This window comes from Echiichthys vipera (genome assembly GCF_963691815.1).
Source record: "Echiichthys vipera genome assembly, chromosome: 22".
NCBI lineage: Eukaryota > Metazoa > Chordata > Actinopteri > Perciformes > Trachinidae > Echiichthys > Echiichthys vipera.
In genome coordinates this window covers 1,836,522-1,852,897 of record NC_139847.1, presented here as the reverse complement: position 1 = coordinate 1,852,897, position 16,376 = coordinate 1,836,522, and positions in this window count along the sequence as shown.

Sequence of the window (16,376 nt, the reverse complement as noted above, 5' to 3'; positions counted from 1 at the left end):
GAGGTAGTTGGCGGGGGGATGGTCAGGTGAGGGGTTACTGGAGGTGAGGAGGGAGTGTCTGGATCTGAATCAACAGGAGGCTGGGACAGGTGGAGGAGGGCCTCTGGTGGAGGAGGGCCTCTGGTGGAGGAGGACCAAAATACAGTTCAGATCTTCTGCTCAGCTACAGACTATCGAGACCTCTCAGATCCTCTGGGAAAGGTCTGCTCTGTGTCCCCAGAGTCAGGACTAAACATGGGACAGGTCTGCTCTGTGTCCCCAGAGTCAGGACTAAACATGAGACAGGTCTGCTCTGTGTCCCCAGAGTCAGGACTAAACATGGGACAGGTCTGCTCTGTGTCCCCAGAGTCAGGACTAAACATGAGACAGGTCTGCTCCGTGTCCCCAGAGTCAGGACTAAACATGGGACAGGTCTGCTCCGTGTCCCCAGAGTCAGGACTAAACATGGGACAGGTCTGCTCTGTGTCCCCAGAGTCAGGACTAAACACGGGACAGGTCTGCTCTGTGTCCCCAGAGTCAGGACTAAACATGGGTCAGGTCTGCTCTGCGTCACCAGAGTCAGGACTCCAACACATTTTCTACCAAAGCAGCTGTGAAGGAGGGACGTGGGTGTGGCAGCTGTGGTGTCCCCTCTCGGCTGCTCATGGAAGGATGCGTAAACAGGCCCAGGGGCTGATCAAATGTTGCTGAAAATAGAAAACAACGCCTACAAAAAGATGCAAAACTACAACAAAATGACCACAATGGGGTGAAAAACAACGAAAAGAGACATGAAATGACCAAAAAGAAATAGAAAAAGGTCTAAAAATAGATGCAAAATGACTGCAAAGTGACCAAAATGACTAAAATACACACTTTAGACTTTTTGAGTTTGGGCGTCTTGTTCCTAGACATGGAAACAGCTGCAGCCCAACTGTCTGCACACGTGTTGTTGCAACACCGCAACAACAGTGTTTGCACAACCCTGTGTACACAGTACTTTGTACCTGTGTTCTGCCACAGTGCCGCTCTGTATATATATATATGTCTCGTATCTCCATGACAACACTTTGGGGGCGGGGCTAGTTTTTATTTTATTGGAGGTTATGAATAATTAGGGGCGTGGCCTCTTGAGTGACAGCTAGCCTCTGGCCCTCACTTCTCCTCGGAGGTAAACGTCAGCCAGATGGACGTACGCCCCTCCCCCCAACGTCACATACATTCCCTTTTTTGGTCAGAGGAAATGAGGCGGAGTCAAAGTATGACAAGATGGAGACTCCCATAGGCGAGGACGACTGGATCAAGTTGAGAGAACGAACCTCGACGGAGACCCCATTTTTTTATAGTCTATGGTCCACATGAAACTGCAAAATCCCCCGTCAGCTGGTCCCGTCTAGAGCGCTACACAAGTCTCCATGGATACAACTGACCGTCGTGTTTACCGTCGCTGTGATGTCAAACAAGAAAGTGCGGTCTCGCTCATTTCCCCTGTCCACACATGACCACGGTTACGTGTGGACGAAAGAACAAACCGTGCAGAGAAACACACGCTTTCAAAAACACCCACGTTCAAAATACAGTTTGTACTCATTCTGTACTCATACTTTTATTTGAATTGAATTGAATTTTCGTGTCAACGTTGCTGGTCACTTTACCGTGACCCATCCCATAGAGGATTATACGCACACCTGAATGTATACAACAAAAACTAAGCTCTCCGGTGTGCAAGCTTAATTCCACAACAACCAAGAACTTAGCATTTAAATCAATAAAATAAACAAATAAATGAAACTAAAGTAGAATAGGACGTGTGCAGATTCACAGACATGGTCCCATAACTAACAAAACAATCCATGAGCACAAACACAGGAGAGATTTCAATCAATGTATAAGATCTTTTTTAACCACTTATGCATATTGTTTATGTGTTTGAGGAAACGTCTAAACCACCACTGACTCGCTTGAACCAGCATTAGTGTCATGAACGCTGCGGGGAAATAACACAAAGGGACTGGACCCAAATGCAGACACGGACACGGGGTTAAAGTACAAACAAATATTTAATATAACGGGAACAATTACAAGGAAAAACAAGGATACTAAGACGAGACGGTCGAGGGAAACAGGAACGCGGGAAACTACGGGATGAAACAAAGACAACAATGATTAACAAACAATAAACAGAGAGTGCAAAACCTGAACGACCGAGAAACGGGAGCCAACCGACAAAGAGTTTACCAAGGAAAGGAGAACAACGGTCGGGCGCTGCATGCCTGTCAGCTCCGGCTTCTTCTACCCCTGGAGGTGATCAGGGTAACGAGCTGCAGCTGGGGTGGAACCACGCCGACCCGTACCTGGACAAACAAACAGAAAGGGGAGACACATGCAGGAAGAAACAGACAGAGGGAGACAAACTCACACAAGAGGGAGAGAGGAGGGACTGACAGAAGCAACTCTGGACAGTTAGGGCGCACTCACACTATCCTTCCGTACCGTGCCCAAACAGGTTTCAGGGCTAAAGTCTGGTTCCTTTGACCAGTGTGAGTGCAACCGTACCGCGTCTAGGAGCGGCACACTTGCCGTCCACGGCCCGTTTGGGAGAGGTGGGCTTTTGTAAAGCACGTGCGCACGTGTACGAGCACGAGCGTGCGCACGTGTACGAGCGCGAGGCCTACGGCGGTTCTGAGGTCATTTCCTGTGCGCCTGTTGGGACGTAGAAAAAAGAAGGAGGGACCATGCGCGGACATTTCAAACAATGGCGGTGAAAGGTTCACGTTGGTGTGATGCGGAGGTGGAGTGTTTACTGCAGATTTGGTCGATGAAAAGATTCAAAAACAGTCGACAAGACGCACAAAAACTCCGAGGTCTACGGAAAGATCTGGAAACAAAGCCACGCATCGCCATGACGTCATCAATGCGTGTGACGTGTTACGGCGTGATGACGTATAGGCAGCAAGAAGCATTCTCCGAGGCCCAGGTAGTGTGAGTACAAACGGGCCTGGAGGGGGGGACAAGGACCCTAAAGCACGGGGCACGGGACGGACGCACAGTGGGAGGGCGCCCTTGGATTCGGTTTCTATAGGAATTACTTTCTCCGTCTACACAAATCTTGTGGGAGGTCTGATCACGAATGAACTGAGTCGAGATCTTTTTATATAATAACCCTTAAATACAGATCTTTGTCTACAGTTTATTTCTTCTCACCAGGTAAATTTCCAACACACTCTCCATCTAAGGCAGCGGCTACGAAGTGATCCAGTAAAACCACGCAGGAACACACCTGACTCGACTCTTTCAATCACCTGAACTGTCTTCACACAGTGGATTTGTTGGATCAGGTGTGTTTTTGATTGGTTGGAATGAAAACCTGCAGCCACAGCGACCCCTGACACCCCTGATCTAAGGCATCTGTAGACCAGAACATGTGTTCAGCCATATGTTCATTAGAGTTCAGGTGCAACAGGAAGCGGTCGGAGAGTGAGGATAGCAGCAATAAGGTAGCCATAAATGTGCCTTTGCGGTGTGAAGCTCACCCCCCCCCCCCCCCCCCTCTCTCTCGTCAGGATAGGCTGTCCGTTAGCTGAGGATGCTTCGTCTGTTCACTGATTCTTTAATCCACGTTACGTTTTCATGAACGTTCTCTCCTCAGAGCTCCACGATGGTTCAGCCGACTTCACACGACCTCAGAGCTTTGCTGCACTGCGTCTTCGTGACTTTCCTCCTTCTAATACTTTCTCCTCCAGGTAAAATACCAACTAATGATTGTTTCTATTCTCTAATTCAATTCAAGATTCAAGATGCAAGAAGCTTCATTTGTCCCGAGGGAAATGATTGAGCAACAGTTTCAACACAAAGATGAAAGGGTCAGAGTGACAATAAGCATAAAAACATCAATCACATCAATTAATAACTAAATGTGACAGAGTGCAGCAGACAGTGTGGTTAAACGCAGGTTTATAAATATACAACGATACGCAGCGTGCAGTTTAGCAGCAGCTTAAATAAAAATAAGTACAAAATAAATAAGTGATAAGGAGCGAGTGTTAAAGTGTAGCAGCGTTTCTTACTGAACTAAGTGATGATCTAAAGTGATGCAGTGATGATCTAAAGTGATGCAGTGATGATATAAAGTGATGCAGTGATGATATAAAGTGATGCAGTGATGATCTAAAGTGATGCAGTGATGATATAAAGTGATATAAAGTGATGCAGTGATGATCTAAAGTGATATAAAGTGATGCAGTGATGATCTAAAGTGATATAAAGTGATGCAGTGATGATCTAAAGTGATGCAGTGATGATGTAAAGTGATGCAGTGATGATCTAAAGTGATATAAAGTGATGCAGTGATGATATAAAGTGATGCAGTGATGATCTAAAGTGATGCAGTGATGATATAAAGTGATGCAGTAATGATATAAAGTGATGCAGTGATGATCTAAAGTGATGCAGTGATGATCTAAAGGGATGCAGTGATGATCTAAAGTGATGCAGTGATGATATAAAGTGATAGTGATGATATAAAGTGATGCAGTGATGATCTAAAGTGATGCAGTGATGATATAAAGTGATGCAGTAATGATATAAAGTGATGCAGTGATGATCTAAAGTGATGCAGTGATGATATAAAGTGATATAAAGTGATGCAGTGATGATATAAAGTGATGCAGTGATGATCTAAAGTGATGCAGTGATGATATAAAGTGATGCAGTAATGATATAAAGTGATGCAGTGATGATCTAAAGTGATGCAGTGATGATATAAAGGGATGCAGTGATGATATAAAGTGATGCAGTGATGATATAAAGTGATGCAGTGATGATCTAAAGTGATGCAGTGATGATCTAAAGTGATGCAGTGATGATATAAAGTGATGCAGTAATGATATAAAGTGATGCAGTGATGATCTAAAGTGATGCAGTGATGATCTAAAGTGATCCTGTGATGATCTAAAGTGATGCAGTGATGATATAAAGTGATGCAGTGATGATATAAAGTGATATAAAGTGATGCAGTGATGATATAAAGTGATGCAGTGATGATATAAAGTGATATAAAGTGATGCAGTGATGATCTAAAGTGATGCAGTGATGATGTAAAGTGATGCAGTGATGATCTAAAGTGATGCAGTGATGATATAAAGTGATGCAGTGATGATATAAAGTGATGCAGTGATGATATAAAGTGATGCAGTGATGATCTAAAGTGATGCAGTGATGATATAAAGTGATGCAGTGATGATATAAAGTGATGCAGTGATGATCTAAAGTGATGCAGTGATGATCTAAAGTGATGCAGTGATGATCTAAAGTGATGCAGTGATGATCTAAAGTGATGCAGTGATGATCTAAAGTGATGCAGTGATGATCTAAAGTGATCCTGTGATGATCTAAAGTGATGCAGTGATGATATAAAGTGATGCAGTGATGATATAAAGTGATATAAAGTGATGCAGTGATGATATAAAGTGATGCAGTGATGATATAAAGTGATATAAAGTGATGCAGTGATGATCTAAAGTGATGCAGTGATGATGTAAAGTGATGCAGTGATGATCTAAAGTGATGCAGTGATGATATAAAGTGATGCAGTGATGATTTAAAGTGATGCAGTGATGATATAAAGTGATGCAGTGATGATCTAAAGTGATGCAGTGATGATATAAAGTGATGCAGTGATGATATAAAGTGATGCAGTGATGATATAAAGTGATGCAGTGATGATATAAAGTGATGCAGTGATGATATAAAGTGATGCAGTGATGATCTAAAGTGATGCAGTGATGATATAAAGTGATATAAAGTGATGCAGTGATGATATAAAGTGATGCAGTGATGATATAAAGTGATGCAGTGATGATATAAAGTGATGCAGTGATGATATAAAGTGATATAAAGTGATGCAGTGATGATATAAAGTGATATAAAGTGATGCAGTGATGATATAAAGTGATGTAGTGATGATATAAAGTGATACAGTGATGATATAAAGTGATGCAGTGATGATCTAAAGTGATACAGTGATGATATAAAGTGATGCAGTGATGATCTAAAGTGATGCAGTGATGATATAAAGTGATGCAGTGAGGATATAAAGTGATGCAGTGATGATATAAAGTGATGCAGTGATGATATAAAGTGATGCAGTGATGATATAAAGTGATGCAGTAATGATATAAAGTGATGCAGTGATGATATAAAGTGACGTTTGCTCAGGACACAGTGTCTCCACTGTTCCTTACCTGACCTGTAGATGAATTATACAGTTTGACGGCCACTTCTCCGGCGTTCAGTGTGACACTGGGGGGAGAATGAGTCTGTGGCTGAAGCTGCTTCTGCTGGAGGTCAGCAGCTGGTGGAGAGGGTGGGAGTTGTTGTCCAGGATGCTGTGCAGCTCAGACAGCATCCTCCTCTCAGACACCGCCACCAAAGAGTCCAGCTGGACCCCCAGGACGGAGCCGGCCTTCCTGAGGGTCTCACTGCCCTCAGTCTGCTGCCCCGCTGTGCACGTGCAACTTCAAAAACGTCCATAACGTTGTTTTATCAGCTACAGACAACATGAACTTTGATGTTGATGACGTCCTTACGCACAGTATGTACAGAAGCAGAGAACGGCAGCTTGGATTTGTAGTCCCTGGTGTTGTTATCTTGAGCAAACATGCTTTGTTTTCTTAAGATAAGGAAATTAATTAACCTGGTGAGAAAACAGTGGACTGTTCTCTCTTCCGTCCCAGTGGTCAAATCAGCCGACGCTGCAGCTGCAGCCGTACACACCGCATACTGTATCCTGACATTTACCGTAGAAATGGAGCTTTTGCTTTTATTAATACAGTAAAAGTGCTCGGTTTCCAGTCAGGGTGAAGTCAGAGGTACCCTGAAGTCAAACCTATCCATCAGTTCATCTCATCTCATCTCCAGCCTCTGATCCTGGATCAGGTCTCAGGGGCAGCAGCTCCAGCAGGGACCCCAAACTTCCCTTTCCCGGGCCACATTAACCAGCTCTAACTGGGGGATCCTGAGGCGTTCCCAGGCCAGTGTGGAGATCTAATCTCTCCACCTGGACCTGGGTCTTCCCCGAGGCCTCCTCCCAGCTGGACGTGCCTGGAACACCTCCCTAGGGAGGCGCCCAGGGTTCATCCTTACCAGATGATCCTGAACCACCTCAACTGGCTCCTTTCAACGCAAAGGAGCAGCGGCTCTACTCCGAGTTCCTCACGGATGCTGAACTTCTCCCCCTCTCTCTAAGGGAGACTCCAGACCCCCTCCTGAGGAAACACAGTTCACACGCTTGGACCTGCGACTTATCTCTAAATTGATTCAGTAGAAATGTTTGATTCTTTGCCTGTATGAAATCAGAGATTGTCAGGAATCATCCTTTTCCCCCTAACAACACAATTATTTCTTTCTTATTCATGAGGAGCAGAGGTGACTGAAATTTCACACGGAGGAATTCTGTTTCCATTACAGGTTCGTCTCAGGTCATTGCTCCATCTCAAGTATCAGTTGGTGACATCTTTCTGCCGTACCACCTGGACCCTGGCAACCTGACGACAACACCTGACCTGAACACCTTTTTATTTTATCCTCCAGCTCTGCTGTTGGTAAGTACAAAGACACGCCCGGTGGAACTGTTGATGCTCTTGATCGTCATTATCACACAGTTTAAAACCACGGTTATGTTCAAATTAAGGCAAAACCCCGGTTTCTTAAACGCCATGTAAACACCATACCCCGGGTAAAATCAGAGTTTCATACCCCAGTTAAAGCTGTGGTCTAGGATATCGTTCGTAACGATTATGGTCCTGTAGTTTGATCTAAACAAATATATACAGCAAAAAACCCTCAAAACAATCCATTCAGCCTTAGGCCTGCATACCCATCCGGCTCCCATTGGCTCGTACCCTCCATCCAATCCCCTCCTCTCCCCTGCTCCTCGTCTCCCCCCCTCCCTCTCTGTAAACTCTGAGCAGCTAGCGATTAGCTTAGCAGCTCAGCTACCGGAGCTTCTATTTCCATGGAGAAGGAAAAGAGCGATACCAGCGAGAGGCCTCTGCTCGCCCCACAGGAGAAGGTTAGAGAAAACGTAGGTGGAGCGAGGAAAAGGCAGAAACCTGACCAACGTGTTCAAGACAATGAGAAAATCTGGGAAGACATGTGTACGTTGTTCCTTAAAGGTTGAATCTGTATGAGCAGAACCGCGCCATCTAGTGTCTCAAGATCGCAGTCGCAACAACAACAAATGACTCCAGCAGCCGGGTTGCCAGATTTGTGTGTCAGCGATCAGCCGGCTCCATATCAGGGATGTATCCAACAGGGGAACCGCTCATTTGGACTCATCGATTCATTATTTAATAGTATTTAACGTCTGCAGCTGAAGTCTGAGTGTAATCCATCAGCTCTCAACTCAAAAGGATTCATGTTTCTGTAGCAACAACAGACAAACCTGGCAACCACCATCACCCAACACCCGACGCGATTGGCTGCTACAGTGGAAACAGATATAGTAATAAAGATTCTACAGATTCAACCTTTAAGTTGAACTGTGGGATGTTTCATTAGTTCATTCATTCTGCAGCAGAGCGACAGACGAGGACAAAATGCACCCGTCCATTAACGCGTCTGAGCGACGTTTGTTAATTCCATAAATCTGTTCTTCTTCTGTGTTTTCTCATTTCAGAGCATGTGGCGTGTGATCCACCTGGTCAGGGTCAATTAAGACTCCTTCATTGTTGCTGCACAAAGAACAACAGAAGTGTGTTAAATCCATATGATTGTTGTTGTTTTCATGTCACCAACCTTTTCCCCTGTGTCCTGCCACTGAAAAGCCATCCAGTGCAGTGTTGAACGTGTCATTTTAATGCATTTGTGATTATTATTGTGATGAATGCTAATGTGCTAAACAGCCCAACCCTAAATCTGTCTGATGGTCTCAGTTACATGAATTCATTATATGAAGACTGTCGTACTTTGACTCATCCAGAGAAGCAGTGATCTGTCTTATTCTATGAGTTTATTCTCCCTGTCCTCGTGTTTTCATGTTGCTCTGTATTTGTTGCCCTGTATTAAACATTTTTAACTGCTTCTGTGTGTGAATACACAAATACACGTGCCTCGCTGTTCTTGCTCAGATGCTGGATGTTGAAACACTGTTGGACATCAGCATAGATCAAATATTATATCACATAAAAGAAATCTAAAGTGACACTGAATCTACCATAAGTGTTTCCTGCTTCCCTTTTGTTGCCCGTTGACATTCATTGAACATCAGCATTTCCTGTGTTGATTTCTCTTGATTTCACACGTGCACACTTTTTGGGTTACATTAAAGTGTGCATATTTACCCTTTGCTGTCTTTGTTTCATGTGTTTTTGTGTTTATATGTCTTGTTATATGTGTTTAAGTGTGCATACCGTAAAAACCCTAAAGGAGAGAAAGTCCCATGGTTGAGTCTGTTGAGTTTAAACCGTTGCGTTTTGGTCCTCAGACATACGTCGATCTAGTCACTCACATAAAACGAGGCAAAAGAATAAAGGATATCCGTCTCTCTAAAGGAGAGACGTTAAATCTTTGGTTCAGTCCCAGGAACTGTCCACAGTAAGGGTGCACTCACACTGTGCCTCCGTGCCGTGCCCCAGCATGTTCCACGGCTAAAGTCTGGTTCCTTTGACCAGTGCGAGTGCAACCGTACCACGTCTAGGAGCGGCACGCTTGCCGTCCACGGCCCGTTTGGGAGAGGTGGGCTTTAGTAAAGCACGTTTGCACATGTACGAGCACGAGCGTGCGCACGTGTACGAGCACGAGGCCTACGGCGGTTCTGAGGTCATTTCCTGTGCGCCTGTTGGGACGTAGAAAAAAGAAGGAGGGACCATGCGCGGACATTTCAAACAATGGCGGTGAAAGGTTCACGTTGGTGTGATGCGGAGGTGGAGTGTTTACTGCAGATTTGGTCGATGAAAAGATTCAAAAACAGTCGACAAGACGCACAAAAACTCCGAGGTCTACGGAAAGATCTGGAAACAAAGCCACGCATCGCCATGACGTCATCAATGCGTGTGACGTGTTACGACGTGATGACGTATAGGCAGCAAGAAGCATTCTCCGAGGCCCAGGTAGAGTGAGTACAAACGGGCCTGGAGGGGGGGACAAGGACCCTAAAGCACAGGGCACGGGACGGAGGCACAGTGGGAGGGCGCCCTATGACTCACTGATGTAAAGGCCCAGGTTCCAGTCACTGTGGGCTGCAGCGGTTACAGTCCCTCAGCCACCTTTACTCTTGATTCTCTGGGAGAATTGCATTTCCTTCTCATTTACTGTCAGTCTGTTGCTTTGTCCTCCATCGGGAGCAAAGACAAACACTGAACTGTCAGAGGGTGAGAAACAGCATCGACAGGAAACACAAACTCGCTGCTGACTAATCAGTTGTGTCCCCAGGAAACCCGGTTGGTCCACCTGGATGATGGACTGGACTCCAGGGACTTTGGAGCTTTGCTCTTTCATGACACTGTTATGTGCCTTCTTCTTAAACAGCCTTCTTCGTGTACTGTAACATATCTGTAAAGCGCTGCTGCTGCAGACATATTCAGAGAGCTTGTGACGAGTGGAAGTCATTAAGTGAGATCAGATTCAACATTAGTGTCTTTGTGCAGAGTACGGAGACAACGAAAGGCGGTTAGCATCTGACCAGAAGTGCAGAATAAACAGTACTATCTAACAAAGTGCATTGAGAACATATGCAGTATATGAAGAATTTATAAATATGTATACATTAGATTTAGTGCAACGTGCAATGATCGGCGGTAGGCAAACTGGTGGGGGTCCAGTGTAGACGGTCAGCTGCTTTTGGGGCGTCCATTCGTACCGTGATCGAGCGCCTCATGGCTTAAGTTGAGTTATTTCCAACAGCTCAGCCTTTGTAAGAGAGATAATTGATCTCAACGGAGCGTGCCTGATTAAATACGGGTTAAAAAAACAAAACACCGCCTCTGTTGTGTAAAGCTTTGATCCAGAAACGATCCCCACTCTCTGCAAAATAAGGATTTCATACATGCAAAACATTCTCTATCTGTGTTGAAGATATAAAATGTTTACACTGAGTGAAACATTCAAACCATCTCATCTCATCTCATCTCATCTTCATCCGCTTATCCGGGGTCGGGTCTCGGGGGCAGCAGCTTTAGCAGGGGACCCCAAACTTCCCTTTCCCGGGCCACATTAACCAGCTCTAACTGGGGGATCCTGAGGCGTTCCCAGGCCAGTGTGGAGATCTAATCTCTCCACCTGGTCCTGGGTCTTCCCCGAGGCCTCCTCCCAGCTGGACGTGCCTGGAACACCTCCCTAGGAAGGCGCCCAGGGTTCATCCTTACCAGATGATCCTGAACCACCTCAACTGGCTCCTTTCAACGCAAAGGAGCAGCGGCTCTACTCCGAGTTCCTCACGGATGCTGAACTTCTCCCTCTCTCTCTAAGGGAGACTCCAGCCCCCCTCCTGAGGAAACACATTTCGGCCGCTTTACTCGCGACCTCGTTCTTTCGGTCATGACCCAACTTTCATGACCATAGGTGAGGGTAGGAACGAAGATTGACCGGTAGATCGAGAGCTTTGCCTTCCGGCTCAGCTCTCTTTTCGTCACAACGGTGCGGTAGAGCGACTGCAACACCGCCCCTGCTGCTCCGATTCTCCGGCCAAACTCACGCTCCATCGTCCCCTCACTCGTGAACATGATCCCGAGGTACTTGAACTCCTTCACTTGGGGTCAGGACTCATTCCCTACCTGGAGAAAACAATCCACCGGTTTCCTGCTAAGAGCCACGGCCTCAGATTTAGAGATGCTGATCCTCATACATTCAAACCAAAGACTCCATAATTCATCGTCACGTATCATCTTGTAAATGTCTCATGCATCAGTCTGACATCGTTAAACTAAAGCAACAAAGAGGTCATTATAATGAGCGTCCCCACCCCGACACCTCAGTCAGTGTTTTAAAGGCAAACAGTGAATGTTTGCTCTTGCTCCGAGTTCTGCAACGTCTCCTCTCATGTGGAAGGAGGGATCATAATGTTAATGTTGAGTCTTCAAGGGTTCTCGTAAATGAATGTCATTTACACAAAGGGTATATGGAGCATGACTATACATGCACATTTACTTCTCATGCTCCTGGTTAAGTACCGAACGCCACACGTTAACTTTTTCTTTACGTTTGCTCTTTTAAATAACACCACTGAAGTAAACATGGAGCAGGGCGTGTCTTCAGGGCAGGGAGCCGTGGGATGAGCAAATATTGTGTTGCTATGATGCAGCCGAGGTCAATGTTGCTCTTCAAATAGTTTTCTAAACAATAAAACCCTCCAAAAACAAACATCTACAGCCAGACGAGCGTCCATTCAAGTCCTTTAGAAGCACTTTAAATGTGTCCAATGAAACCAGGGACTGAGTCCAAGCAGCCAGTTCACATTTGAGCCCTTTAGGGCGCACTCACACTGTCCTTCTGCACCCAACAGAACCGTTTTTTCGGGTCGAGCCTAGTGCGTTTGACCAGTGTGAGTGCAACCGCTCCGCGCATAACTGCGGCCAGCTGGCCGTCCACGGCCCGTTTGGGAGAGGAGGGCTTTAGTAAAGGACGTTTGCACATGAACGAGCACGAGCGTGCGCACGTGTACGAGCACGAGGCCTACGGCGGTTCTGAGGTCATTTCCTGTGCGCCTGTTGGGACGTAGAAAAAAGAACGAGGGACCATGCGCAGACATTTAAAACAATGGCGGTGAAAGGTTCACGTTGGTGTGATGCGGAGGTGGAGTGTTTACTGCAGATTTGGTCGATGAAAAGATTCAAAAACAGACGACAAGACGCACAAAAACTCAGAGGTCTACGGAAAGATCTGGAAACAAAGCCACGCATCGCCATGACGTCATCAATGCGTGTGACGTGTTACTGCGTGATGACGTATAGGCAGCAAGAAGCATTCTCCGAGGCCCAGGTAGTGTGAGTACAAACGGGCCTGGGGCGCGGGAAGACAAGTACCCTAAAGACCGGGGTGCGGTGTGGAAGGACAGTGTGAGTGCGCCTTTAATCTTCTCACTAGGGAAAAGGCAATGGAACCAATTAAGCGCCCGAGCACTGACAAAGTCAGTGGGATCTATTGTATCACTAATGATTATTATTCCTACTAATGATTATTATTCCTATTCTTTTACCAAATGTTCAAACTTGTCAAGGCTGGTGTATATTTGAGTATTTCATGGGTCCTGTGCATGGGTGTGCCTCAGTAGCGCCCTCTACGAGGCTGCTAAGGTTCAGGCCCTGGATGAAGTTTCACCTAGAAGTCCGCCTCATATGATCATCAACATCAAATGTTTAATGCGTGTTCTTCATGTGAAGTACAGCAAGGCAAAGTGCTCTCTAGCCCCACACAGTCGACACAGGAAGTGGGGCGAAAGTCGGCATAGATTGCCTGTGTGCGGCACGCCCTTCATGCAGTGTTTGACGGTCCCTGAGACATGCGACCGACCGGCTGGAGTCTGGACGTTTCCCCCGATATGCACCGGGTGCGAGGGCCGGGTCATCACTGCTTGCAGCTTTAACTGTGTCCGCAGCAAGTCCCCTTCTCAAAAGAGCTAATGTAGTGAATGAATGGAAACGCCTGTCTGTTATTGGCCCTTGACTCTAAATATATTTTTAATTTGTATTTGTTTCTAACTTCGCTCTTCTTCCACTCTTCAAACAAACACAGCAAAACAAGTTTAGAAGGTTTGAAGCAACAAAGTTTCCGTATTTGCCTTTTCATAAATCACTCTCAGTGCAACCACATCAAGGGTTAAACAACGTTTAAGTGTTCAGTGCATCAGTGTGTGTGATAGTCAGTCACGGAGAGGGGTCTTTACCTGCTCTGTCAAGTGTCCTGAGAAACTTTTGTCATGATTTCGCACTGTAAATAAAATCAAATTGTTCCTTTGCTAATCTAAATCTATGCATGTAGCACGTTTTAGCTCCTAGAGGACACTTGAGCACATGTTTATGCTCCTAGAGGACACTTTAACACATGTTTATGCTCCTAGGGGACACTTTAGCACGCGTTTATGCTCCTAGAGGACACTTTAACACACGTTTATGCTCCTAGAGGACACTTTAACACACGTTTATGCTCCTAGAGGACACTTTAGCACACGTTTATGCTCCTAGAGGACACTTTAACACACGTTTATGCTCCTAGAGGACACTTTAACACACGTTTATGCTCCCAGAGGACACTTTAACACACGTTTATGCTCCTAGAGGACACTTTAACACACGTTTATGCTCCCAGAGGACACTTTAACACACGTTTATGCTCCTAGAGGACACTTTAACACGTTTATGCTCCTAGAGGACACTTTAGCACACGTTTATGCTCCTAGAGGACACTTTAACACACGTTTTTCCAACAATTAGGCCCCCCCTGTGCACGCCAGTGTCCCCTTCAATCTGTTTGTGTGTGTGTGTCTGTGTGTGTGTGTGTGTGTGTATATAGTAATTGTGTATGTGTGTTTTTGTTGTGACATCCAGTTCTCCTCTTGCTCTTGGCTGTGTACTGACGCTCATTAACTTCCTTCACCTGTTGATTTTACTGGACATCAGTGTTGAAGTAAACATTTTAAAGATGCGGTGTGTCCTCAGGGCATGAGCAGCGGGTATATCAGCGTGAGGACCGGTCCTCTGACGTTCAGACAGAGAAAAGACCAAAGAAGTCACGTCCGGGGTGAGTTTGTGTCTCTGACTGTATGTTTTAGGAGGACAGGACAGGACAGGACAACCATTTGAGCTGTGTGGGTTTAAAACTGAACTAAAATACAGAAGCTGATGTGTCACCGCTAAAACTGGTCATTTACTTTGTAATTTAGAAATCTGTGCTGTGTGTGAGGTGCAGAGAGCAGGTAGTGTTAGCTAACAGCTCCCTCGCTTATACAGATCATTCAGTGGTTTGTCTGACCTGGGATCAGATAAACACTTTGATTGTATGTGTTGCTTTAATGCTAAAGTCAAAGTCACACCGGCTTCTGTAGACCCTAACACCAACAGAGGGAAACACAGGGATCACCCCAGTAGATTCCTGCAGCTAAGTGTCAAGGAAATGCATAAAAGCGTAAAGAAAATGATCTAAGATGTCCAGTAATAGTCCATATTGGTTTCCAACACCATTTGCAGGTCATATTCCAGCTGTGTGGTACTGAGAGACTTGCTGAACCATGCAGATGTCTGCGGTAACTGCCCTCCTGCTGTTGGGGGTTCTGGTACACGGCACATGTAAGTCCAATACCGTCGCATACGCATCGAATGTGTCGAACAAGAACTCAAATGTCTGGAACTAATTTCAGTATTAAAGCCCTTGTGTTCCTGCAGATTCTGCCACCATGGAGCAGATATGTGAAAACTATGAACCGCTGCCATGTCAGAGAGGATGGGAACGGCTCGATAGGGATCGCTGCATGAGAATCTTCTGGGCTCAAAGAAACTTCGATGATGCCGAGGTGAAAGAAGCCCAGGAAGAATTAAGACAATAAATGTATCCTGACAGTCATGATGAATCTTTTTTCCCTCACATCTCCATCAATTTCAGAACTACTGTGACAATTTCGGTGGATCCCTGGTGTCGATTCACAGCGAAACTCAGAAGAATCGCGTTGCTTGTTTAGTCTGGCGTTCCAATTTCAGAAGCAAACCACGTGTTTGGATCGGACTCAGACAAAAGCAGTCAAGGGTAAGCAGTAAGATGGCGTGGCCAGGTGTTTACAGGGCTGTTTCTAGCCCGGGACGTCCACTGGTGCCCCTTAAGGGATTGATCTTTAGAAGGTCCTGTCCTCCAAAATGCTCCAGCCCAGTGATTTTGATACGGCTTATCCTGAATTATGACGGTAAGATGCTGATGTGGTTTGTCTTTTCAGGCGCCTTTTCAATATATTGATGGAACTCGTTTGGATTACGTTAACTTCTATCCTGGACTGAGAACTTCAAGCTCAAAACTCTGCGTTGAAGCCAACCACAAGGGTAAGCAAACATTATTAGAGTGGAAAGACAGAACAATGAGGTTTCGGATAAGAAGATAACCTCACGGTAATGCCTGCATCTCCTGTTGTTGTTCCCAACCGAGGTAAGTAAGCCCACCGTTGCCTTGACACCATAACAGATGACCTGTACGGTCATGAGAGAGACATGACATACAGGCCACTAAGTCCAGTGGCAGTCACTTCATAGGACATTTGTACAAGTATTCAGCCTGTAGTGGTCGAAGTAGTTGTGATGGGAACAAAGCAGGACGTCAGGTAACATATGGCAGGGAGGAGGGGCGTCAGATTGGTAAAACGATCTTTGACCCATACGTAACAAATGTAACAGAGGTCACATTCTGTCACATGCATACTCTAA